The sequence below is a fragment of the Equus caballus genome, chromosome 8 (genome assembly GCF_041296265.1).
Source record: "Equus caballus isolate H_3958 breed thoroughbred chromosome 8, TB-T2T, whole genome shotgun sequence".
In the NCBI taxonomy this organism is placed as follows: Eukaryota; Metazoa; Chordata; class Mammalia; order Perissodactyla; family Equidae; genus Equus; species Equus caballus.
Genome location: NC_091691.1, coordinates 38,800,982 through 38,826,591, shown reverse-complemented (window position 1 = coordinate 38,826,591; position 25,610 = coordinate 38,800,982). Strand labels below are relative to the sequence as shown.

The window sequence follows — 25,610 nt, the reverse complement described above, 5'->3', positions numbered from 1 at the left end:
CTGATTTGATACTTCTTGGTTAGGTGTATTAGCACTGGTTCTTCAGTACCTACACTAGCCCCTAGGAGCCCACATCCTCCCTCTGTACTCCTTCCCCACTCCCTGCATATACTTGCCCTCAATCATCTTGGCTCCTCCACATGGGGATTCAGGCAATATCAGTGCAACCCTGGCTCCATCCTCCACATCCCTGGATATGCGACCAGGCTACTGTGGAGTCTGCTGAATGGTAGTGTGCAAGAATTCAAAGATTCCTCTCTTGTTGGAGGGTTCAGTAACTCTCATCATGCAAATATAGCACTAAAATCCCGTGCACAGCACAAAACCCTTAGCACACCCATGATAATGTTACTCTTTTTTCCCACATTCCCCACAGGAAGACTCATAAGTCACACAGCGAAGGAACTTTAGTTGACTATTTCTGACATTGTAGTGAAATGGTAGCTGGAGCTCTGTCCTAGTAATTCTGATCCACAGGAACATCCCTTCATGTCATAGTCGTAGTCGATGTATATGGAAGCATCTTTCAACTGTAAAATATGAAAAACACTGTTAATAAATGTACTGCATGGACAAATTATGATAATGTGTCATGAACAAGGTTATGATCACAACTCTTTAAGCCTGAGGTCCAGAGAAATTATCTGATAAATAAACTGAGACCCTGCAACTGCAATTACATAGGTTTGCTTATTTAGTCTCCATAACAACACTACTGTTTATGGTTAGCAAATGACATAAACTGGCTCAGAAAGCTTCACGGGTAAGACAAAATGACATGGCTATAAGATGACAGAGCTGGAATTTTAACTCAGCTCTGCCTGTCTCCAAATCTCATATAATTACATGTGCTCATGTAGAGAGTTTTACCTAGACCCAGACCCAGGTTTTAGCTGACATGTCACCTCTCAGGTCAACGGCCAGAGATCTCTCTCTTCCCACAACCCTTCTTCTTTCAGCTGTTCACAAAGTTACTCCTCATGCCCAGGTCCTCTCACAGGGGAACCTCCAATATATTGACCAACCTCCCCAGACATCAGCCCCCACTTTCCCTCAGTTTCACTGACCCCATTTAACCCACACTTACTCATCTCAACAGACATGTATCAAAACAAACACATCTCATGCCACCCAACTTTTCACCACATCTTCTGAAGAAGGTACAATCCCAGATCACTCCAGCTATCTCCCTTTCCCGTGGCTGCATCTGTCACAGCAAAAGATTAGGATGCTGACAGGTCTAATCAGTGTCCCACATCTCCCAATGTCTTTTTATAAATATATCCTATTATATCATGATAATTCAATCATTCTTCCATGATTCATGAATGTTCAGGCCTCCCCCATGCATCAGTCTCACAAATTCTCACCTTTCCCTTCATTTTCTACAGATCGGATCATCTCCTGCTACACAGATGAATTAGATAATTTGAAAATATATTTCAGTTCACTGCCATGAAATGCATAAAGACTCCTACCACTAGTGACCCCTCACCTGTTAAAGTTCATCTCTATCCCTGGCTAAGCCAGTTCCTGCAAATATATTCCTTTCTTTCCTGCTCTCTCAAAGACTATTACTACTTATAAACCAAATCTCCTTCACCAACAACCTCGCCACCATGTTCCCATCCCTCCCCTTAAACTCATTCAATCTCTTCATTCTTGAAACAAAAGCCTCCTCAGAACCAATTTCTCTCTGGCTGATGGCCAGGTCTCTCTTTTTTTTATTTTTTTTTATTGAGTTATTGATAGGTTACAATCTTGTGAAATTTCAGTTGTACATTAATGTTTGTCAGTCGTGTTGTAGGTGCACCACTTCACCCTTTGTGCCCACCCCCCACCCCACCTTTCCCCTGGTATCCACTAAACTGTTCTTAGTCCACATGTTTAAATTCCTCATATGAGTGGAGTCATACACAGATTATCCTTCTCTTGCTGGCTTATTTCACTTAACATAATTCTCTCAAGGTTCATCCATGTTATTGCAAATGAAATGATTTTGTTCTGTTCTGCAGCTGAGTAGTATTCCATTGTATATGTACCACATCTTCTTTATCCATTCGTCTGTTGCTGGACACTTAGGTTGGTTCCACGTCTTGGCTATTGTAAACAGTGCTGCAATAAACATTGGGGTGCACAGGACTTTTGGGATTGCTGACTTCAAGCTCTTTGGATAAATACCCAGTAGTGGGATGGCTGGATCGTATGGTAGTTCTATTTTTAATTTTTTGAGGAATCTTCATACTGTTTTCCATAGTGGCTGCACCAGTTTGCATTCCCACCAGCAGTGTATGAGGGTTTCTTTTTCTCCACGACCTCTCCAACATTTGTTGCCATTATTTTTAGATATTTTTGTCATTCTAACGGGTGTAAGGTGATATCTTAGTGTAGTTTTGATTTGCATTTCCCTGATGATCAGCGATGATGAGCATCTTTTCATGTGCCTATTGGCCATCCGTATATCTTCTTTGGAGAAATGTCTGTGTATGTCTCCTGCCCATTTTTTGATTGGGTTGTTTGATGTTTTGTTGTTGAGTTGCGAGAGTTCTTTATGTATTGTGGATATTAAGCCTTTGTCAGATATATGACTTGCAAATATTTTTTCCCAGTTAGTAGGTTGTTTTTTTGTTTCAATCCTGTTTTCATTTGCCTTGAAGGAGCTCTTTAATCTGATGAAGTCCCATTTGTTTATTCTTTCTATTGTTTCCCTTCTCTGAGAAGGCATGGTGTCCAAAAAGATCCTTTTAATACTGATGTCAAAGAGTGTACTGCCTACGTTTTCTTCCAGAAGCCTTATGGTTTCAGGTCTCACCTTTAGGTCTTTGATCCATTTTGAGTTTATTTTGGTGAATGGTGAAAAAGAATGGTCAATTTTCATTCTTTTACATGTGGCTTTCCAGTTTTCCCAGCACCATTTGTTGAAAAGACTTTCTTTTCTCCATTGTATGCCCTCAGCTCCTTTGTCAAAGATAAGCTGTCCATAGATGTGTGGTTTTATTTCTGGGCTTTCAATTCTGTTCCATTGATCTGTGCACCTTTTTTTGTACCAATACCATGCTGTTTTGATTACTGTAGCTTTGTAGTATGTTTTGAAGTCAGGCATTGTGAAGCCTCCAGGTTTGTTCTTTTTTCTCAGGATTGCTTTAGCAATTCAGGGTCTTTTGTTGCCCCATATGAATTTTAGGATTCTTTGTTCTAATTCTGTAAAGAATGTCATTGGGATTCTGATTGGGATGGCGTTGAATCTGTAGATTGCTTTAGGTAGAACAGACATTTTAACTATGTTTATTCTTCCAATCCATGTACATGGAATGTCTTTCCATCTCCTTATGTCGTCATCCAATTCTCTCAGAAAGGCCTTGTAATTTTCATTATATGGGTCCTTCACTTCCTTAGTTAAATTTACCCCAAGGTATTTTATTCTTTTTCTTGCGATTGTGAATGGTATTGTATTCTTGAGTTCTTTTTCTGTTGGTTCAGTACTGGAGTATAGAAATGCTACTGATTTATGCAAATTGATTTTATACCCTGCAACTTTGCTGTAGTTCTTGAATACTTCTAACAGTTTTCCAATGGATTCTTTGGGGTTTTCTATATATAAGATCATGTCGTCTGCAAACAGCGAGAGTTTCACTTCTTCCTTCCCTATTTGGATTCCTTTTATTCCTTTTTCTTGCCTGATTGCTCTGGCCAGGACCTCCAGTACTATGTTAAATAAGAGTGGTGGTAGAGGGCATCCTTGTCTCGTTCCTGTTTTCAGGGGGACGGGGTTCAGGTTTTGCCCATTGAGTATGATGTTGGCTATGGGTTTGTCGTATATGGCCTTTATTATGTTGAGGTAGTTTCCTTCTATGCCCATTTTGTTCAAAGTTTTTATCATAAATGGCTGTTGGATCTTGTCAAATGCCTTCTCTGCATCTATTGAGATGATCATGTGGTTTTTATTCCTCAGTTTGTTGATGTGGTCTATCACGTTGATTGATTTGCGGATGTTGAACCATCCCTGTGTCCCTGGTATAAATCCCACCTGATCATGATGGATGATCTTTTGATGAATTGCTGAATTCTGGTTGCCAAAATTTTGTTTAGAATTTTTGCATCTATGTTCATCAGTTATATTGGCCTGTAGTTCTCTTTCTTTGTGGTGTCCTCGTCAGGTTTTGGTATCAGCGTGATGTTGGCCTCATAGAATGTGTTAGGAAGTGTTCCATCTTCCCTAATTTTTTGGAATAGCTTGAAAAGGATAGGTATTAAATCCTCTCTGAAAGTTTGGTAGAATTCCCCAGGAAAGCCATCTGGTCCTGGGGTTTTATTCTTTGGGATGCTTTTGATTGCTGTTTCAATCTCTTTCCTTGTGATTGGTCTGTTCAAATTGTCTGCCTCTTCTTGAGTGAGCTTTGGGAGATTGTAGGAGTCCAAGAATTTATCCATTTCCTCTAGGTTATCCATTCTGTTGGCATATAGTTTTTTGTAGTATTCTCTTATAATCTGTTGTATTTCTGCAGAGTCTGTTGTTATTTCTCCTCGCTCATTTCTGATTTTGTTTATTTGAGTTTTCTCCCTTTTTTTCTTTCTAAGTCTGGCTAGTGGTTTGTCAATTTTATTTATCTGCTCAAAAAACCAGCTCTTTGTCTCATTGATCCTTTCTACTGTCTTTTTCATTTCAATAGTATTTATTTCTGTTCTGATTTTTATTATTTCTCTCCTTCTGCTGACTTTGGGCTTCATTTGTTCTTTTTTCTGTAGTTCAGTTAGGTGTGCTTTAAGGTTGCTTATTTGGGATTTTTCTTGTTTGTTAAGATGTGCCTGTATTGCGATGAATTTTCCTCTTAATACAGCTTTTGCTCTATCCCATATGAGTTGGTATGGCATGCTATCATTTTCATTTGTTTCCAGGTATTTTTTTATTTCTTCCTTAATTTCTTAAATGATCCATTGCTTGTTCAGTAGTGTGTTGTTTAGTCTCCACATCTTTGTGCCTTTCTCAGCTTTTTTCTTGTAATTAATTTCTAGCCTTATAGCACTATGATCTGAGAAGATGCTTGTTATTATTTCAATTTTTTTAAATTTGTAAAGGCTTGCCTTGTTTCCCAACATATGGTCTATCCTAGAGAATGTTCCATGTGCACTTGAGAAGAATGTGTATTCAACTCTTTCAGGGTGGAGTGATCTATATATGTCTATTAAGTCCAATTGTTTTAGTTTTTCATTTAGCTCCACTATTTCCTTGTTGATTTTCTGTCTGGATGGTCTGTCCATTGATGTGAGTGGGGTGATGAGGTCCCCTAGTATTATTGTGTTGTTTTTAACATCTTCCTTTAGGTCTGTTAATAGTTGCTTTATGAATCTTGGTGCTCCTGTGTTGGGTGCATAGATATTTATAAGCGTTATTTCTTCTTGAGGAAGTGTCCCTTTGATCATTATATATTGTCCCTCTGTGTCTCTCTTTACCTGTCTTACTTTGAAATCCACTTGGTCTGATATGAGAATTGCAACACCTGCCTTTTTTTCCTTGCTATTTGCTTGAAGTATTGTCCTCTACCCCTTCACCCTGAGTCTGTGTTTGTCCTTGGGGCTGAGGCGTGTTTCCTGGAGGCAACAAATTGTTGGATCGTGTTCTTTAATCCATTTTGCCACTCTGTGTCTTTTTATTGGAGAGTTCAATCCGTTCACATTGAGAGCGATTATTGATGCATGTGGATTTAATGCTGTCAATCTGTCGCTCATTATCTTGTTTTCCTGCATTTCTTTTCCTGTGTGCTTTAGACTACCCATTTAATACTGCAATTTCTTATGCTGGGTTTCTTAGATTTTTCCTTATTTATGATTTGTGACTCTGTTCTGTACTTTGTTTTAGTGTCTACCTTGAAGTTTGTATTTAGAATCTCGTGTATAATATAGTCTATTCTCTGGTGGTCTCTTACCTACTTGACCAATACTGATTTAGACACTTTGCTCTTCCCCTCCTAAATAATTATTTTCATTTTTTATTCCAACTCGTCTTATTAATTTGTAGTTAGAGTGCTAAGATCGTCCTTGTTTTGGTAGTTTCCTTACCTTTACCCTAATGCTATAATTGAATATTTGCTATCCTGTTCTAATTCTATCCATCAGTCTCCCTAGGCTGTGGATTGTGTCCCCTTTCTCCATTTTTTCTTTTTTCAAGTATGAGAACCTTCTTGAGGATTTCTTGTAATGGAGGGCTTTTAGTTACAAATTCCCTTAACTTTTGTTTGTCTGGAAAAGATTTAATTTCTCCCTCATATCTGAAGGAAATTCTTGCTGGATAGAGTATTCTTGGCTGAAGATTTTTATCCTTTAAAGCTTTGAACATATCACTCCATTCTCTCCTAGCTTGTAGGGTTTCTGTAGAGAAATCCGCTGACAGTCTAATAGGGGCTCCTTTATAGGTTATTCTCTTTTTTTTTCTTACTTCCCTGAGTATTCTCTCCTTATCATTCCTATTTGCCAACTTTACTACTATGTGCCTTGCAGTAGGTCTTTTACATTGACAAATCTAGGAGATCTAAAACCCTCCTCTACACACATTTCTCCGTTGATCCCTAGATTTGGGAAGTTCTCTTCAATAATTTCATTAAGCACACTTTCTGCTCCATTTTCCTTTTCCATATTCTCGGGAATTCCTATGATCCGTATGTTATTACTCCTCATTGAATCCATTATCTCTCGGAGATTTTCCTCATTTTTTTTAATTCTTAGCTCTCTTTCTTCCTCTGTCTGGCGCCATTCAGCCTGTCCATCTTCAATTATGCTAATTTGCTCCTCTATGTTGTCTACACGGGCATTCAGGGAATCCGTATTCTGTTTTATCTGGTCCATTGTGTTTTTCATCTCAAGGAATTCTGTTTGATTCTTCTTTATGATTTCAATCTCTTTTGTGAAGTAACTCCAGAACTCGGCTTGTTTCTCTATCTTTCTCTCTACCTCATTGAGTTTTTTGATTATAGCTGCTCTGAAGTCATTATCACTTAGTTTACCTAATTCCAAGTCCTCAGGACTTAATTCTGTGTTTTTATTGTTTTCCTTCTGGTCTGGGGCTTTTATAAATTGCTGGATGGTAGAGGAGCGGTTTTTTCGCATGGTGGTAGAATTCGGTTGCAGTTACAGCCTGTCGCCACTAGATGGGGGTCGAGAGCGGCGTGTTAGCTCTCCGCCTTTGGGGCAAGATGGCTGCGCCCACTGGCTTTGTTAGGAGGGAGGGGCTGTTACTCACACGCGCTGGCCTGGGTTCAGATCAGTTCTGTTCTCTGGTCTCCCAAGGCCCTTGATTTATGGGGTCCCCGCAGATGGAAGCTTTCCCCCCGTCAGCGGGTCTCCACTGAATCAGCGGCAGGAGTCCTGGATGATCCCCCGGTCGCGTGGCCCCTCCCCCGCTCCTTCCCGACCCGCGCCGCAGCGATCGCAGACTCTAGGGGAGGGAGCGATGTTCTCTCCTACTGTTCCAGCGCCTCCGAAGGTGTAAAGCTAGGTTTATGATCTCCGCCTTCTTGGTATTGTAGGTCTCTAACGAGCTGGCATTATGTTTATTCTCTGAAATTCAGTTCTTCCAATCTTTTGTTGTATTTTGGACGGGAGAGAATCCTGGGTCAGCTCACCCCGCCATTTTGCTCCCCCCCCCTTTTAATTTATTTTATTTAATTGCAGTAACATTGGTTTATAACATTATATAAATTCCAGGTGTACATCATAATATATTTCAAATTCTGTGTAGATTACATCATGTTCACCACCCAAAGACTAATTACAATCCCTCCCCACACACATGTGCCTAATCACCCCTTTCGCCCTCCTCCCTCTCCCCTTTCCCTGTGGTAACCACTAATCCAATACCTGTTACTATGTGTTTGTCATTGTTTTTATCTCCTACATATGAGTGAGATCATATGGCATTTAACTTTCTCCCTCTGACTTACTTCACTTAGCATATTACCCTCAAGGTCCATCCATGTAGTCACAAATGGCTGGATTTCATCGTTTCTTATGGCTGAGTAGTATTCCATAGTGAACATATACCAACCACATCTTCTTTATCCATTCATCCCTTGATGGGCACCTAGGTTGCTTCCAACTCTTAACTATTGTGAATAATGCTGCAGTGAACATAGGGGTGGTGTGCATCTTTATGCATCGGTGTTTTCAAGTTCTTTAGATAAATACTAAGCAGTGGAACAGCTGGATCATACGGTAGACCTATTCTTAATCTTCTGAGGAAACTCCATACATTTTCCATAATGGCTACACAAGTTTGCATGCCTGCTAGCAGTGTATGAGGGTTCCTTTCTCTCCACATCCCCTCCAACACTTACTGTTTCCCCTCTTGTTAATTATGGCCATTCTGATGGGAGTGAGGTGATATCTCATTGTAGTTTTGATTAGTATTTCCCTGATAGTTAATGATGCTGAACATCTTTTCATGTGCCTGTGGGCCATCTGTATATCTTCTTTGGAGAAATGTCTGTTCAGATCATTTTGCCCATTTTTTAATTGGGTTGTTAGTTTTGTTGTTGTTGAGATGTATGAGTTCCTTGCATATTTTGGATGTTAACCCCTTATCTGATAAACGGTTTGCAAATACCTTCTCCCAATTGTTAGGCTGTCTTTTCACTTTGTTGATGGTTTCCTTTGCTGTGTAGAAGCTTTTAAGTTTAATGTAGTCCTATTTATTTTTTTCTATTGTTTCCCTTGCCCAGCTAGACGTGGTATTTGAAAAAATGCTGCTAAGACTAACGTCAAAGAGTGTACTGCCTATGTTTTCTTCTGGAAGTTTCATGGTTTCACATCTTACATTCAAGTCTTTAATCCATTGTGAGTTAATTTTTGTGCATGGTGAAAGACAATGGTCTACCTCATTCTTTTGCATGTGGCTATCCAGTTTTCCCAACACCATTTATTGAAGAGACTCTCCTTTCTCCATTGTATGTTCTTGGCTCCCCTGTCGAAAATTAGTTGTCCATAGATGTCTGGGTTTATTTCTGGGCCCACGATTCTGTGTGTCTCTTTCTGTTCCACTGCCATACTGTTTTAGTTACTACAGCTTTGTAGTATATTTTGAAATCAGGGAGTGTGATACCTCTAGCTTTGTTCTTTTCTCTTAGAATTCCTTTGGCTATTCGGGGTCTTTTGTTGTTCCACATAAATTTTAGGATTCTTTGTTCTATTTCTGTGAAAAATGTTGTTGGAACTTTGATAGGGATTGCATTAAATTTGCAGATTGCTCTAAAGTATGGGCATTTTAACTTACGTTAATTCTTCCAATCCAAGAGCATGGAATATCTTTCCATTTCTTTGTGTCTTCTTTCATTTCTTTCAACAATGTTTATAGTTTTCAGTGTACAGATCTTTCACCTCTTTGGTTAAGCTTACTCCTAGGTATTTTATTCTTTTTATTGCCTTTGTAAATGGGATTGTATTCTTAATTTTTCTTTCTGCTACTTCGTTGGTGTACAGAAATGCAACTGACTTTTCTATGTTGATTTTTGAACCCTAAAACTTGACTCTATTTCTTATTTCTAAAACTTTTTTAGTGGACTCTTCAGGGTTTTCTCTATATAAAATCATGTTGTCTGCAGGTAGTGACAGTTTCACTTCTTCCTTTTCCATTTGGATCCCTTTTATTTCTTTTTCTTACCTGATTGCTCTGGCTAGGACTTCTAATACTATGTTAAATAAGAGTGGTGACAGTGGGCGTCCTTGTCTGGCTCCTGTTCTTAAAGGGACAGCTTTCAGTTGTTCTCCATTGAGAATATTAGCTGTGGGTTTGTCATATACGGCCTTGATTATGTTGAGGTATTTTCCTTTTATACCGTTATTATTTAGAATTTTTATCATAAATGGATGCTATATCTTGTCACATCCTTTCTCTGCATCTATTGAGACAACCCTGTGATTTTTATTCTTCATTTTGTTAGTGTGGTGTATCATGTTGATTGATTTGCAGATGTTGAACCATCCCTGGAATAAATCCCACTTGATCATGGTGTATGATCTTTTTAATGTATTGTCATATTCAATTTGCTAGTATCTTGTTGAGGATTTTTGCACCAATATTCATCAGTGATATTGGCCTGTAATTTTCTTTTTTTGTGTTGTCCTTATCTGGTTTTGGTATCAGGGTAATGTTGGCTTCATAGAATGACTTAGGAAGCTTCCCCTCCTCAATTTTTTGAAAGTTTGAGAATGATATGTCTTAAGACTTCTTTGAATGTTTGGTAGAATTCACCAGGGAAGCCGTCTGGTCCTGGACGTTTTTTGGGAGATTTTTGATTACTGTTTCAATCTCCTTACTGGTGATTGGTCTATTCAAATTCTCCATTTCTTCTTGATTCAGTTTTGGAAAGTTCTGTGATTCTAAGAATATATCCATTTCTTTTAGATTATCCAATTTGTGGGCGTATAGTTTTTCATAGCATTCTCTTATAATCTTTTGTATTTCTAAGGTGTATGCTGTAATTTCTTTCATTTCTTATTTTACTTATTTGAGCCTTCTCTCCTTTTTTCTTGGTGAGTCTAGCTAAAGGTTTGTCAATTTTGTTTATCTTCTCAAAGAACCAGATCTTGGTTTCGTTGATTTCTTCTATTGCTTTCTTAGTCTCTATTTCATTTATTTCTGCCCTGATTTTTATTATTTCCTTCTTTCTGCTGATTTGGGGCTTTGTTTCATTTTCTTTTTCCAGTTCCTTTAGGTGTATGGTTAGATTGTTTGTTTGAGATTTTTCTTGTTTGTTGAGGTAGCCCTGAATTGCTACACACTTCCCTCTTAGAACCTCTTTTGCTGTATCTCATAGATTTTGGCATGTTGCATTTTCATTTGTCTCCAGGTATGTTTTTATTTCTCCTTCAATTTCTTCATTGACCCAGTCGTTCAGTAGCATTTTGTTTAATCTCCACATATTTTTGGCTTTTCTGATTTTCTTCCTGTAGTTGATTTCTAGTTTCATATCATTGTGGTCAGAGAAGAGTATGGTATTATTTTGGTCTTCTTAAATTTACTGAGACTTGTTTTGTGGCCTAATATGTGACCAATCCTGCAGAATGTTCCATGAGCATTTGAAAAGAATGTGTATTCTACACTTTTTGGACGCAATGTTCTATATATATCAACCAAGTCCATCTGGTCTAGTGTGTCATTTAAGACCAATGTTTCCTTATTGATCTTCTGTTTGGATGATCCATTGGTATAAGTGGAGTGTTAAATTGCCCCACTACTATTGTGTTGCCATCTATTTCTCCTTTTCTGTTTGTTAATAATTGCTTTATATATTTAGGCGCTCCTATGTTGGATGCATAGATATTTACAAGTGTTATATCCTATTGTTGGATTGTTCCCTTTATCATTATGTAGTGCTCTTCTTTGTCTCTTGTTACAGTGTTTGTTTTAAAGTCTATTTTGTGGGCCAGCCCCATGACTGAGTGGTTGAGTTTATGTGCTCTGCTTCAGTGGCCCAGGGTTTCACCAGTTCAGATCCTGGGCGTGGACATGGCACTGCTCATCAGGCCACATTGAGGCAGCAGCCCACATGCCACAACTGGAAGGACCCATAACTAAAATGTGAAGCTGTGTACTGGGGGGATTTGCGGAGAAGGGGTAGGGGAAAAAAAAAAAGAAGAAGATTGGCAACAGTTGTTAGCTCAGCTGCCAATCTTAAAAGAAACAGTCTATTTTGTCTGATATAAGTATTGCTACCTTGGCTTTCCTTTCTTTGCCATTTGCATGGAATATCTTTTCCCATCCCTTCACTTTCAGTTTCTGAGTGTCTTTAGGTCTGAAGTGTGTCTCTTGTATGCAGTATATACATGAGTCTTGTTTTTTGATCCCATCTGGCCAGGTCTTTCTTCCCCTTAACAATGAAACTGAAAGAGAAGTACACACTTAATTACAATCTCCTCACCCCAGTCACCCTGATTTACTATAAATTATCTCCATATTAATAATAATATCTAAATGAATAAATCTTTTTCAGCTCTACTGAGGTATAATGACAAAACTGTATGTATTTAATGTGTACAATGTGATGGTTTGATATGTATACATTGTGAAGTGATTACCACAGTCAAGCTAATTAACATTCATTACCTCACAGATTAACCATTTTTTTGGTAAATCTACTCTTAGCAAATCTAAAGAACATAATACCGTGTTATTAACTATAACCACCATGCTGTACATTACCCAGAAATTATTCATCTTATAGCTAAAACTTTGTACCCAATGACCAACTTCTTACATTTCACAGAACTCCCAGGTCCTGGCAACCTCCATTCTCCTATCAGCTTTTGTGAGTTCTAATTTTTAAGATTCTATACATAATAAAGGCATACAATTTTTGTCTTTCTATGTCTGGCTTACTTTATTTAGCATGATGGCCTCCAGGTTCATTCATGTTGTCAAGATGGAAGGATTTTCTTCTTTTTTATGCCTGCATAATATTCCATGTTAGACAGACACAAAGATAGACTGATCATATTTTTTTATCCATTCATCCATCAACAAGCATGTAGGCTGTCACTGTATTTTGGCTACTGTGAATAACACTGCAATAAACATGAGAGTGCAGATATCTCCTAGATAAAAACTGCATTTACTTAGGATATATAACCAGTAGTAGGATTCCTGGAGCACATGGTAGATTTATTTTTAATTTTTTGAAGAGCCTCCATACTGTTTTTCTTAATGGCAGCACCAATTTACACTTCTACCAACAGTGCACAGGCTTCCCTTTCTGTATATTCTTGCCAACACTTGTTATCTCGTCTTTTCAATTATAGCCATTCTAAAAGTTGTGAGTTGATAGCTCATTGTGGTTTTGATTTGCATTTCTCTGAGGATTAATGATGCTGAGCATAAACATGTTGACCACTTATATGTCTTCTTTGGGAAAATGTCTATTCATGTCCTTTGCCCATTTTTCAAATGGGCTGTTTTGCTATTGAGTTGTATGAGATCCTTATGTATTTTATTTCTAATACTTTATCTGATATATGATTTGCAATATATTCTTCCATTCCTTAGGTTGCCTTTACATTTTGTTGATAGTTTCCTTTGCTGTGCACAAGCTTTTTAGTTTGATGGATCCCACTTATTTATTTTTTCCTTTGTTGTCTGTCTTTTTGGGGTCATATCCAAATTATCATTGACAAAACCAATATTAAGGAGCTTTTGGTGTCATATCCAAAAATATCTTTGCCAAGACCAACATCAAGGAGCTTTTTCCTATGTTTTTGTCCAAGAGTTTTACAGTTTCAGGTCTTATGTTTAAGTTTTCAATCCATTTTGAGTTAATTTTTGTACATCATGTATGGTAAACATTCAATTTCATTCTTTTGCATGTGGCTATCCAGTTTTCAGAAAAACAGTTATTGAAGAGACTTTTTCACATTGTGTAGTTTTGGCACTCTTGGGAAAGATTAGTTGACCATATATGTTTGAGTTTAGTTATGGGCTCTCTATTCTGTTCCAGTGGTTTATATCTCAGTTTTTATGCCAGTATCATACTGTTTTGATTACTCTACCTTTATGGTATAGTTTGAAATCAGGATGTGTGATGCCCTCTTTCTCACCATTACTTTGGTTATTTGGGGTCTTTTGCAATTCCGTGCAAATTTTAGGATTTTGATTACCGATTCAACCTCCTTACTCACTATTGGTCTTTCCAGATTTTCTGTTTCTTCATCATTCAGTCTTGGTATGTTGCATGTCTCTAGGAATATAACCATTTCTTCTACATTATCCAATTTGTTGGCATATAATTATTCATAGTAGTTGCTTATGTTCCTTTTTATTTCTGTGGTATAAGTTGTAATGTCTCCTCTTTCATTTATAATATTATTTATCTGAGCCCTCCTTCTTTCTTTATGGGTTAATGTGCCTAAAGCTTTGTCAATTTTGTTTATCTTCGTAAAAACCTAACTCTTAGTTTTGCTGATCTTCCTATTTCTAGTCTAGTCGATTGAGTGCAATCTCTATCAAAATCCAATGGCATTTTTCACATAGACAAAAAACAATTCTAAAATTTGTAGGGAACCACAAAACACCCCAAATAGCCAAAGGAATTCTGAGAAAGAACAAATCTGGAAGTGTAACACTCCCTGATTTCAAACTGTTTTACAAAGCTATTGTAATCAACACAGTATGGTTCTGGCACAAAAAAAGACACAGAGCCCAACGAAACAAAACAGAGAGCCCAGAAATATACCTCTGCATGTAAGTTCAACTAATATTTGAGAAGGCAGTCAAGAACACTTAATAGGGAAAGGGTAGTCTCATCAACAAATGATCCTGGGAAAACCGGATAAGTACTGTTAATTTTTGAGGGACATTTACACTGTTTCCCATAGTGGCTGTAGTAATTTACATTCCCACTAACAGTACACAAGGATTTCTTTTCCTCTACATCCTTGCCCACATTGGTTACTGCTCATGTTTTAGACTATAGCCGTTCTAACAGATGTGAGGTTCATTGTGGTTTTGACTTACATTTCCCTGACAATTTATGATGTTGAGCATCTTTTCATGTACCTGTTGGACATTTGTATATGTTCTTTGGAAAATGTCTATTCAGAGTCTTCATCCATTTTTAGTCAGATTATTTTTTTGCTTTTAAGTTGTATGAGTTATTTATATACTTTGGTAATCACCTCTTATCAGAAGACGGTTTGCAAATATTTTCTCCCATTCTCTATGCTGCCTTTTCATTCTTTTATTTGCTTTGCTGTGTGGAAGGTTTTTTGATTGCTGTAGTCCTACTTGTTTATTTTTGCTTTTGGTGCCTATCGTTGTGGCATTTGTGGTACAAGACCAATGTTGAGGAGCTTTCCCCTGTGTTTTCTTTGAGAAATCTTATTGTCTCAAGTCATACATTTAAGTCTTTTAATCCATTTCAAGTTATTTTTTGTGAGTGCTGTAAGATAGGGGTCCAGTTTTGTTCTTTTGCATATGATTATCCAATTTTCCCAACAGCATTTATTGAAGATATTATCCCTTCTTGATAGAGTGCTCTTGGCTCCTTGTGAAGGATTAGTTTACTGTACATGTGTGGGTTTATTTCTGGGCTCTCCTTTCTGTTCCATGGTCTATGTCTCTCTTTTTATGCAAGCACCATACTGTTTTACCATGGCTTTGTAAGGTAGTTTGAAATCAGAAAGAGTGATGCCTCCAAATTTGTTGTTCTTTCTCAGAACTGCTTTGGCTGTTTGGGGTCTTTGGTGGTTCCATACCAAACTTACGATTGTTTTCTTCCCTGTATCTGTAAAAAATTCAATTGGATTTTGACAGAGATTACATTGCATCTATAGTAGTACAGACATTTTAACAATATTAACTCTTCCAATCCATTCACACAGAATATCTTTCCATTTGTTTGTGTCTTCTTCAATTTCTTTCACTGAAGTCTTGCAGTTTTCATTGTATAAATCTTTCAGTTCCTTGGCTAAATTTATTCTTAAGTTTTTTTTTTCTTTGATGCTATTCTGAGTGGGGAAAGGATAATCTCTTCGACAAATGGTGGTGGGAAAATTGGATAACCACATGCAGAAAAGTGAAATTGGACCCTATCTTACAGCAGTCACAAAAATTACCTTGAAACAGACCAAAGACTTTAACCTAAGACCTGATACCATAAAACTCCTAGAAGAAAACAGGGAAGAGGCTCCTTGACACAGGTCTTGGCAATGATTTTTTGGATATGACACCAAAAGTACAACCTACAATTGAGCTAAAAACCTTCTGCATAGCAAAAGAAACAATCAACGAAATGTAAAGGCGACCTATAAAATGGGAGAAAATATGTGTAAACCATATATTGAATAAGGGGTTAATATACAAAATATATACGGAACTCATACAACTTTACAGCCAAAAAAAATGAAATTAAAATACATGAAGAGAAATTGGATATACATTTTTCCAAAGAAGACATCTAAATGGCCAAGAGGTACATGAAAAAATGCTCAACGTCACTAATCATCAGGGAACTGCAAATCAAAATTACAATGAGGTATCACTTCACACTTGTTAGAATGGCTGATCAAGAAGACAAGACATAAGTGTTGGTAAGGATGTGGAGAAAAGGGAAAGCTTGTGTACTGCTGGTTGGTTCAGTCACAATGGAAAACAGTATGGAAGTTCCTCAAAAAATTAAAAATAGAACTACCATATGCCCCAGTAACTTATCCAAAGGAAATAAAAACAGAATATTGAAAAGATATCTGCACTCACATGGTTATTGCAGCATTACTCACAACAGCCAAGACATGGAAACCACCTGAGTGCCTATCAATGGATGAAATTGGGGGGTGGGGTGTATAAGAATACTACCCAGCCAGAAGAAAGATGGAAATTCTGCCAGTTGCAACAACATGGATGGACCTTGAGGGCATTATGCTTAGTGAGATAAGCCAGACAGAGAAAGACAAATACTGTATGATATCACTTACAAGAGGAATCTATAAAAGCCAAACTCATAGACAGAGAGAATAGAATGGTGGTTACCAGGGGTTAGGGGGTGGGGGAATTGGGGAAATATTATTAAAGGGTACCAATTTGATGAGTGTGTTCTGGAGAGCTAATGCACAGCACAATGATTACAGACAATACTGTATTATATACTTCAAAATAACTAGGAAACTAGGTCTTAAATGTTCTTGCCACGAAAATAAAATTCTATGATGCCATAGATGTGTTAGCCAAAGCTATGGTGGTAACCATACTGCAATACATAAACAGATCAAATCAACACATTACATACCTTAAAAATTTAAAAGTAGAACTGCCATGTAATTCAGCAATCCCATTCTGGGTATATATCCAAAGGAAATGAAATCAGGATCTTAAAGAGATACCTGCATTCGTAGCTCATTGCAGCATTATTTACAATAGTTAAGACACGGAAACAAACCAAGTGTCCATTGACTGAAGAATAAATATGGAACATGGGGTATATAATAAAATGAAATATTCTTCAGGCATAATAAAGAAGGAAATGCTGCCATCTGTAAGAACAAGGATGGACTTTGAGGGCATTATGCTAAGTGAAATAAGTAAGACAAAGAGAGATACTGTATAATCTCACTTATACGTGGAATATAAAAGAGCCAAACTCATAGAAACAGAGAGCAGAACGGTTGTTGCCAGGGGCTGGGGTGGGGGTGGGGGAGTAGAGATAATGAAGAGATGTTGGTCAAAGGATACAAACTTGCAGTTATAAGATGAATAAATTCTAGGGGATCTAACATTACAGCTTGGTGACTATAGTTAACAATACTGTACTAAATGCTCAAAAGTTGCTAAGAAAGTAGATCTGAAATGTTCTCACAACAAAAAAATAGTAATTACGTGAGGGGACAGAGGAGTGAATGAACCTTATTGTGGTAATCATTTAACATTTATGTAGATTAAGTCATCATTTTGTACACCTTACACTTACACACTGTTATATGTCAATTGTATCTCAATAAAGCTGGAGGAGGAAAAAACTCCCAGATAGTGACAGCAGAGCATGAAACCAAGCCTGGGCATTTCTGAGCAAAGGACCTGTGTGACAGCACAGGCGTCACACTCATGAAGCTGGCCCCGGTTTTACCTGCAAAACACATCTACAATCTGAACATTTGTCACCATCTCCATGGTTAACAACCTGGCCTGAGCTCCCGCCAGGTTCCTACGGCAGTCTCCTAACTGGCCCCCGCTCCTGCCTTCACCCCTCAGTCCACTTGTAGCACAGCAGCCAGAGTCAGTCAGATGTCGTCCCTCTTCTTACAACCCTCCACGGGCTCCTCATTTCTCCCAGAGTAAAAGCCAAAGTCCTTATGATGGCTGACAAGTGTGTCTACATGCTTCAGGACTCTCTCCCTTGCTCACTTCACTCCAAGCACACAGAATTCCCGAGGATCCTCAAAGCAGGCAGCCATGGCCCTTCTGTGTGACATTTTACCTTGCTCTTCCTCTGCCTGGAGTCTCTTTTGCCACTGTGCACACTATGTGTGCTCTCCTCACATCTTCTCAGCCTTATTAATCCACCGTATGTATTGAGCACAGACTCTGTGCCAGACACCACTCCAGGCACAGATGGTTGGATCCAGTCTCTTTGATCACTACTGAGGTGGAGCTTCTCTTCATAAATGTATTGTCTATTTTACAGCTATTTTCTGGAAAAATGAATAGATACACAAATATGGGAGAGCAGGACTCTCTCAGGCATAACCCCACATAACTGACCTGGATACTCAGCCATCAGGGAGGTGGAGCATAACTCCCCCTCCTTAAATGTGGGCTGCACATGGTGACGTCCCTCCAAAAAGCACAAACGGAATGGACTACGGGAAGAGTAACCTACATGGAGGAACCTGACAAATCCTAGATCAGCCAGGCCATCAAGGTTAACAGCAACAATCAGGAGTCACCTCTGAGCACGTGGCCCTGAGATGGAGTGTGAACTACATTTCCCCTCTGTGGCCTTCCTCTCCAAAACATGCAACTCCAAGCTCATCATGAAGGAAACGTCAGGTAAAGCCCAAGCGGAGAACGCGTCTGAAATCCCTGACAGGTACTCTTGAAACTGTCAAGGCCATTAAAATGAGGAAGGTCTCAGAAACTCTAACCACCAAGAGCATCTAAGGATATGATGTGGTGTCCTGAATGAGATCTTAGAGGAGAGAAAGATGAAACTAAGAAAATCTGGGGGAAAAAAGACTACAGTTAAAAATCACATATCAGCATCAGCTCACTGTCACAATGCACCACAATGCTGTGAGACGGCAGCAAGACAGGAAACCGCAGGTGACTGGGAAACCCTGGGCCATCTAGCCAATCTTCCATAAAGTGAAACTATTTTAAAGTAAAAATGTATTAAACAACACACATTTTTTTTAAACATTTTTAAATTGTCTTACTAGTAATTATTATCAATTTCCCCCTGAAACCTAGTTCAATTGTTTTGTTTTTTAAAAACAGGATTTATGGCACAAAGAAGTAAATAACCCAGAATAATACATAATTTCCATAAGCGCCTGTTTTACATATTTTATGTTAAATTAATAATGCATATATGCATAATTATCTACATGTTCTATTATTTGGAGTTTGTTTTGTTTTACTGGCATGGCTGTGCCCAGATTCACTGTCTCAAAATCTCATCACCAGAAACTAAGGCAGGATTCAGACTTTAGTGAGCCTATTTCACTTCACGCCTGAACAGATTCAAAACAGCAGTTTTTATAAAAACATAAAATGACTTGAGCCAGCCCTGATGGCCTAGAGGTTAAAGTTCGGCACTCACCGCATCGGCGGCCCAGGTTCGCTTCCTGCTCATGGAACCACACCACCTGTCTGTCAGCTGCCAGGCTGTGGTGGTGGCTCACACAGAACTAGAGGGACCTATGACTAGAATACACAACTATGTACTGGGGCTTTGGGGAGAAAAAAAAAAGCCAAAGATTAGCAACGGCTGTTAGCTCAGGGTGAATCTTTCCCTCCAAAAAAACCCATAAAATGACTAATGGTTCACTGGCTCACTTATTCCAAGAATGTCTGTTCTTACTCTTGTTTCCATGCTTACATTTCAGCATTAATAGCACAAACCAAGTATGTGTAAGTCAAATATTCAGATTAGAATGAGAACAGAATTTGTGACCATGAAGATTTAATGTTTCATCATGACGTTTTCTAATCATGATGTTTAAAAAAAATTAAAACTCACTGGTTCCCAGGTGATAGCAGAAAGTGACAAAATCAGAGAACCAAAAATGGCATATCTTGCAAGTGATTTTAAATGTTGCTATATTTTGTGCTGGAAATAAGTTACCTCTTAGATGATGACACAGAATTACTCTAAGCTCAAATCCTGGGATGCTTCCCCATTTAGTTAAACTTACACATTATTATAATGTCTATATAACTAACAATGTAGGTAAACATAAAAGGTGATCTGTCCCTAAGTGTTTCAGACAATTCAAAAAAACATATGTAGTGCTCCTAAGAAATCATTAAATCTGAAATTCAGCTGAGAATATAAAAAGTAAATACTTTTCTGTGCTTTTTGATTGTACAAGAGAAGCAGCCCATCATGAACAAATACGTCAGAGGACAGGTATGTGCTCGCGTGAAGAATGCCGCCATCACCTCAGAGGAGAGACGTTGATTGTATTGAAATGAAAGAAAAAAATGGATCTGATGTCCCTTAGATAATTATTAGTAAACTGGAAAAAGGTAATTGTTGACATAAAAACGCTCACGGTCACAGATATTATCCAGGTGCAACTATGGTAAGAGGTAGAAGCCATTACTCCTCCACCGAACATGATTCTGCCAAACCTGGCCTTGTACAGCTCATACTCGTCACAGACAAAACTTCTGCTCCCATGAATTAAACTATGATATCCTTTAAAATACTGTACAAAGGACAAACACGTTTTGTGAATACCATGATCAGATGGGATATTCTCATGTCTGTTCTAAAAAGTACTTTAACACAAAAACACTCAATAGCCATCAAGATAAGACCCAATCAGCCACTGTCCATGCAAATGAATGCACTTAGCAAGTACTAATATATGTGTGCACAGATATATAAGAAACAATATTAGTACAATAACAAAAAGTCAAATATCATGCATTAATATTTAATATAAAATCATATGAGGCAACACACCATGCTTAAATCAGAAGCATCTTGGAGCAAATAGATTACAGACTTTTTATGCAGTTATTAGGATGGGAGGATATTGTCAACCAAGTGGAAATTGTTAAGAAAACTCTCAAGGAGAAATCCTGACTATATGTAATGACGCATGCTTATTAGAAGGCCTCTCCCCTTGCTTACAATCAACATGAAAATCAGTGTGCCTAGTATTGTTAAAAATAATAAATCCAGGCCACTACCAAATTTTTTATGAGAATGTGATAAGAAAATATTGTGCATCAGTTTTATAGGATCCAAACACAAGGGTGATTTTTAAAATACCAACCACTGCATGCTGCTTAAGACCATTCAAGATGAAATATGTTAGAATTTAAAGCTTCAGAATATTAAAGAGACAAGAGAGTGGCTGCTTTTTGTAAATCAGATACATTCACTGCAAATAAATTTTCTCCTATTAAAATGAAAAATCTGTAGGCATTTAGTTTAATTTGGTATATCTCCATTCAAAAGGTGAAATTAAAATATCTATAATCTTTTGATAATTATAAGCCTTTTTCTCAAGATTGATATTTTCGGGGCTGGCCCCGTGGCCGAGTGGTTAAGTTCGCGCGCTCCGCTGCAGGCGGCCCAGTGTTTCGTTAGTTCGAATCCTGGGCGCGGACATGGCACTGCTCATCAGACCACGCTGAGGCAGCGTCCCACATGCCACAACTAGAAGAACCCACAACGAAGAATACACAACTATGTACCGGGGGGCTTTGGGGAGAAAAAGGAAAAAATAAAAAATCTTTAAAAAAAAAAAAAAAAAAAAAAAAAAAGATTGATATTTTCATCCATAGATTTTGCATTGCACATCTCTTCACTTTTTGTTGTTTATTTTCTACATCAGATAGTATATTCCTACATCTTGTTAAGACTTTTCATTCCTCTAACATATTTCAAAGGTACTTTCTCACATGTTGATTTTCCTCCAACCAGAGACTCAGGGACCCAGCTACCTTCAATCTGTGGATTTGCCATTATCAATATGTGGCGTCAACTCTGGGTATGATCCTTGGGTTTATTCCACTCAGTTGTAAAGGGGAAATATGTGGCACATCATGGGACATGTTTCCATGGCCTGAGCCCATACATGGTGAGTATCACACCCACCCCATTTCCTTGCTGAGGACCACACTGCATGGCCACATACTGAACAGCAGAGAGGCTAGGAAAGGGGATCTTACTGTGGTGCTAGGGGGAAAGGAGAGAATTGGTGAATAAGACCTCTCTTGTTTTTGAAATATGTGCACAAATGCTATTTTTAGAAAGAACCACCAATTTTCTTGTTTGCACATATTTTATTCAATAAAAAATAGGACTCAAATCTGATTGCACAAATTAATCCCGCAGAACAAATTTATAAAAGAGAACAAAGATGTCACTCAACTTGAAAAGCTGATCCACAGTGACTGTCAAAGGGCAGCTATTTTCTAAAGTATAAGAAAGAATACTATTAACAGCTGTAGTAATAAGCGTGGGTTGATGTGAACGCCATCGCCCAGTTGGGATCAAACATCCTCGTGTGTCCAGGATGGGGGATGTCACCGTTACTCCGCATGCAGAGAGGCTAGCCAGGGAGCTCACTCCTCCACGTGCTCTGAGCACCATGTACTATCCTGCAGTCTCTATGTCATCAGTATGTGGACACACAGGTTATATTCTCCAGTTTCAGATAAATTAATCCTTACAAACTGGCAGAAAAACATTCCTGAGAAAACAACTAATCAGGTTAATTCCAAGATATGATATGGAGCAAAGATCAACTTAAGGATTGAAAAGAAACCCAAACAAAACCCAAACCAAACCTGATGGAGATGAGCGAAACCTAGGAGAATTCATCAGCAGACAACTTGCTATAAAACACTGTGTGAGACGAACTTCTTCAGGCTGAGGTGAAATGACAGAGCAGCCTGCAACTTCGGGAACAGAGAAAGGGCAACAGAAACGGTCATCTCTGGATAAAAGTGAGGGCCTATTTCTCTCCTCTTAAATTATTTAATATACGTATGACTTTGAATGAAAAAAGTACACCAGAGTCTCAGGGGGTGGCGTTCAAATCATATAAAGGTGACACGCGTGACATCTCTAACAGAGTGGAAGGTAGAAGAATCTATGTGGTTACAGGGCTTCGACATTTTGTCTACCTGGTAAAACGCTAAGTCTAATTAAACTGTGGAACAATTCATACACATAGTGTTATTCCTAGGACAACTAAAAATCCTTACAAACCCATTCAAGAAAAACTGGACAACCTCAATAGGCCTATGTGCGGAAATTTGAATAAGGCAGCACAAACATTCATCACACACGGGTTTTGTGATAAGTTGTTGGTTACCTTCCCAGGAGTGGCATGTTGGGTCATATGTTAAGTATGTCCCACCCCAGGTCCTCACAAGTCCTCTGCACATGTGCCCTTTCCTCCAGAATGTTCGCATGAGCCCATTCTTCCCTCGCACGTTCCAAAGCTGCATCCTAGCAACAGGCCACACGATGCGCACTGTGCCACTGGCCCAGCTGGCAGCTGAAGGAGAACCTCGGAGCCCAGCTCTCCACTGAAGGACAGACCTCCCCCAAGTGCTCTATGTGCTGTTCCCTGGGCAGTCTGTGCACCTCACCCCTGCCCCAGGCACCGGGGGGCCAGCACGTGCCAGGAGGGTACGGCCACCTCCAGCCTGTTCACTACGCCCACTGACTTCCCTTGGTCGGCTGGGGTCACCCAGCTGTCCCTGACCCTGGGTCTACTCCCAGGCCATCCCATAGGTGTCCAGTGACCTTGCACCCATGCTTTCTCATAGCATCTCTGAAAGGACACTCCATGATCCTGCAGACCCTGCCTCCTTTCCAGGGTCCTGACCTCCATCTGCAGGCCTGGCCATCAGAGGAAGGCGGTACTGTCTGCTCACGCCTCCATGACGTCCTGCAGCCCAGCATCTGCTGAGGGCAAGGCCTCACTCTGTGGTCCAGGAGCAGGGAGTCACCCCGATGCCGCTCACAACACCCAGGTATGCCCAAGCGGCTGCACAGAAAAGACTGTGTTGAGGGCCTTGGAGAGAGTGGGAAAAAGATGGCAAAACAAGATGACCAGGCAGTTACAGAGAGGCACGGCCATCAGGAAAGGGGCCTTGATGGCAGTGAGGGTGCATAGCCCACTTGTGGGTCCCTGGGGGTCCAGGGAGGCCTCTGTTCCTTTGTGCCCAGGCCCAGGTCTCTGCACAGAAATGTCCACACCACAAGCTCAGAAGACAGATCCAACCAGAAATCCCTGACCTCTTGTATGAGCTCTGGCCCCAAACGAAATGCCATCACGAGTTCATATTGCTCCACCCACGGGTTCCTGCCAGTGCAGAGGAGGAGGGATCTAGTCACATCCCACACCTGGCTGCCCCAGAGCTCCTCAAGAAAAGTGAGCGAGGAGGGTCCTGGTCTCCCTCTGCAGCCTCAGAGCTTTCCCAGAGAAAGACCCAGCGTGGAAAGGATGCAGAGGCAACAACAGGGCAGACACAAACCCAGAGGAACGGCTCACCCACACCTGACAGTTGCAGGTCCTGAAAATGCAAGGTTCGTCTGGGGCCACACAGGTGAGGGAACCCTCCGAGGCTGCCACCACCCCTAGTTGGGTTTTTGAGTCACTGCTGAAGACCTAGACTTGGAGAAGGAAGCAGCGCTCCAGCACACCAACAGTGCATTGCAAGGTGAGACCAAGGTCACCTGGGACTGCGGTGCCATGCAGCCGTCCTGTGCTGTCTCCCTGCCTGCTGCAGGGACTGCTCCTCCATCAGCCCGTCGCTCCAGCCCCCAGCATGACCCACAGCTGGAGAAACGCAGGAAGACCTAGGACTCCCTGGGCCCTGTGGCTGTCCCAGTCTCTGCTAGAGCGGCCACCTCTGCATCCTCTACCTCGGAGGAGGCACAGCTCACCAGGCCCCTCTTCTCACTCACTGCCTCAGCCCTGTGCACCTTGCTGACCCCTGCTGCCTCCCCAGGATGAGGCAGGGCTGACCTGTCTGCTAGGCCTGCGAACCCCTCCACCCCTGCTCCCTCCCTCACACCAGGCATGGAGTGTGCAATCAGAAGCCCAACTTCTGACTGGCCTGCCCCTGCAGCTGCTGCAGAGTCCCCTTCCCCTTTCATGCTGAAGCCCATGTGGGGGCCCCCTCTGAATGGGGGAAGGAGGCCATGTGCAACCCAAGGCCTCAGTCACAGCAGATGCCAGTTCTGCCTCCCCTGCAGCTCCCAGCATTTCCAGAATGGAGTCCCCCACACCCACGTGCATAGACTCTCCTGTCTTCACCTCACAGACCCACCCCGCTTCACTGATCCCAGTGCCCTTCCCTCCACCGGCCTGCCAATCACTCCTACTCTCAGTTCCAGCCTCTCAACCAGCACATCTGCAGGCCTGACTCCCCAGCCAGCTTCTGACATGGAGGTCACCCCCAGGGACACCACTGACGCCCCCAGCCTGTCCACTCAGGATCTCCCCGTGGCTCCTGTCGGAGCTTCCTCTCTTCTGCGCAGGCCCTCCAGATGCCCCCAGTGACAGCACAGCCTCACTCATAGTCACCACTAGCTGCTGGCACAGAGGTCCAGCAGCCCCACCCCAACTCTGAAACCTCCTGTTAAGCCTGGAACCACTGCCCAGTCCATATCTGGGGCCCCTGATGGGCAGCAGCTCGGAGCCACCACCATTCACAGCTCTCCCCAGTATGGAAAACTGGCAGCTCCAGCCCGTCTGGGCCCCAGCCTCTGCTCCAGGCCAGCCAGCATTGGGCAGCACCACACGGGTAGCTTTTGGGGATTCATCACTCACACCTTCCACCTTGGGCACCCATACTAGCACCTGGCCAGCTTCTGCTGCCACCCTAGCTATATTCCCTTCTGGCACAGCCACCGCCTCTGGCTTTGCAGCTGCCAGCT

At 40.4% G+C, this 25,610-nt stretch overlaps 1 long non-coding RNA gene across 1 annotated transcript; it reads right to left on the bottom strand.

Annotated features, from left to right (window-relative positions):
* Positions 1-396: 396 nt before the first annotated feature.
* On the bottom strand, positions 397-23,131 carry LOC111774691 (uncharacterized). Its single transcript, XR_011421121.1, has 3 exons — positions 23,032-23,131; positions 11,705-11,871; positions 397-530 (listed from the first exon to the last, which is right to left on the bottom strand). It is a non-coding gene; the product is annotated as an uncharacterized lncRNA (long non-coding RNA).
* Between the last annotated feature and the right edge of the window lie 2,479 nt (positions 23,132-25,610).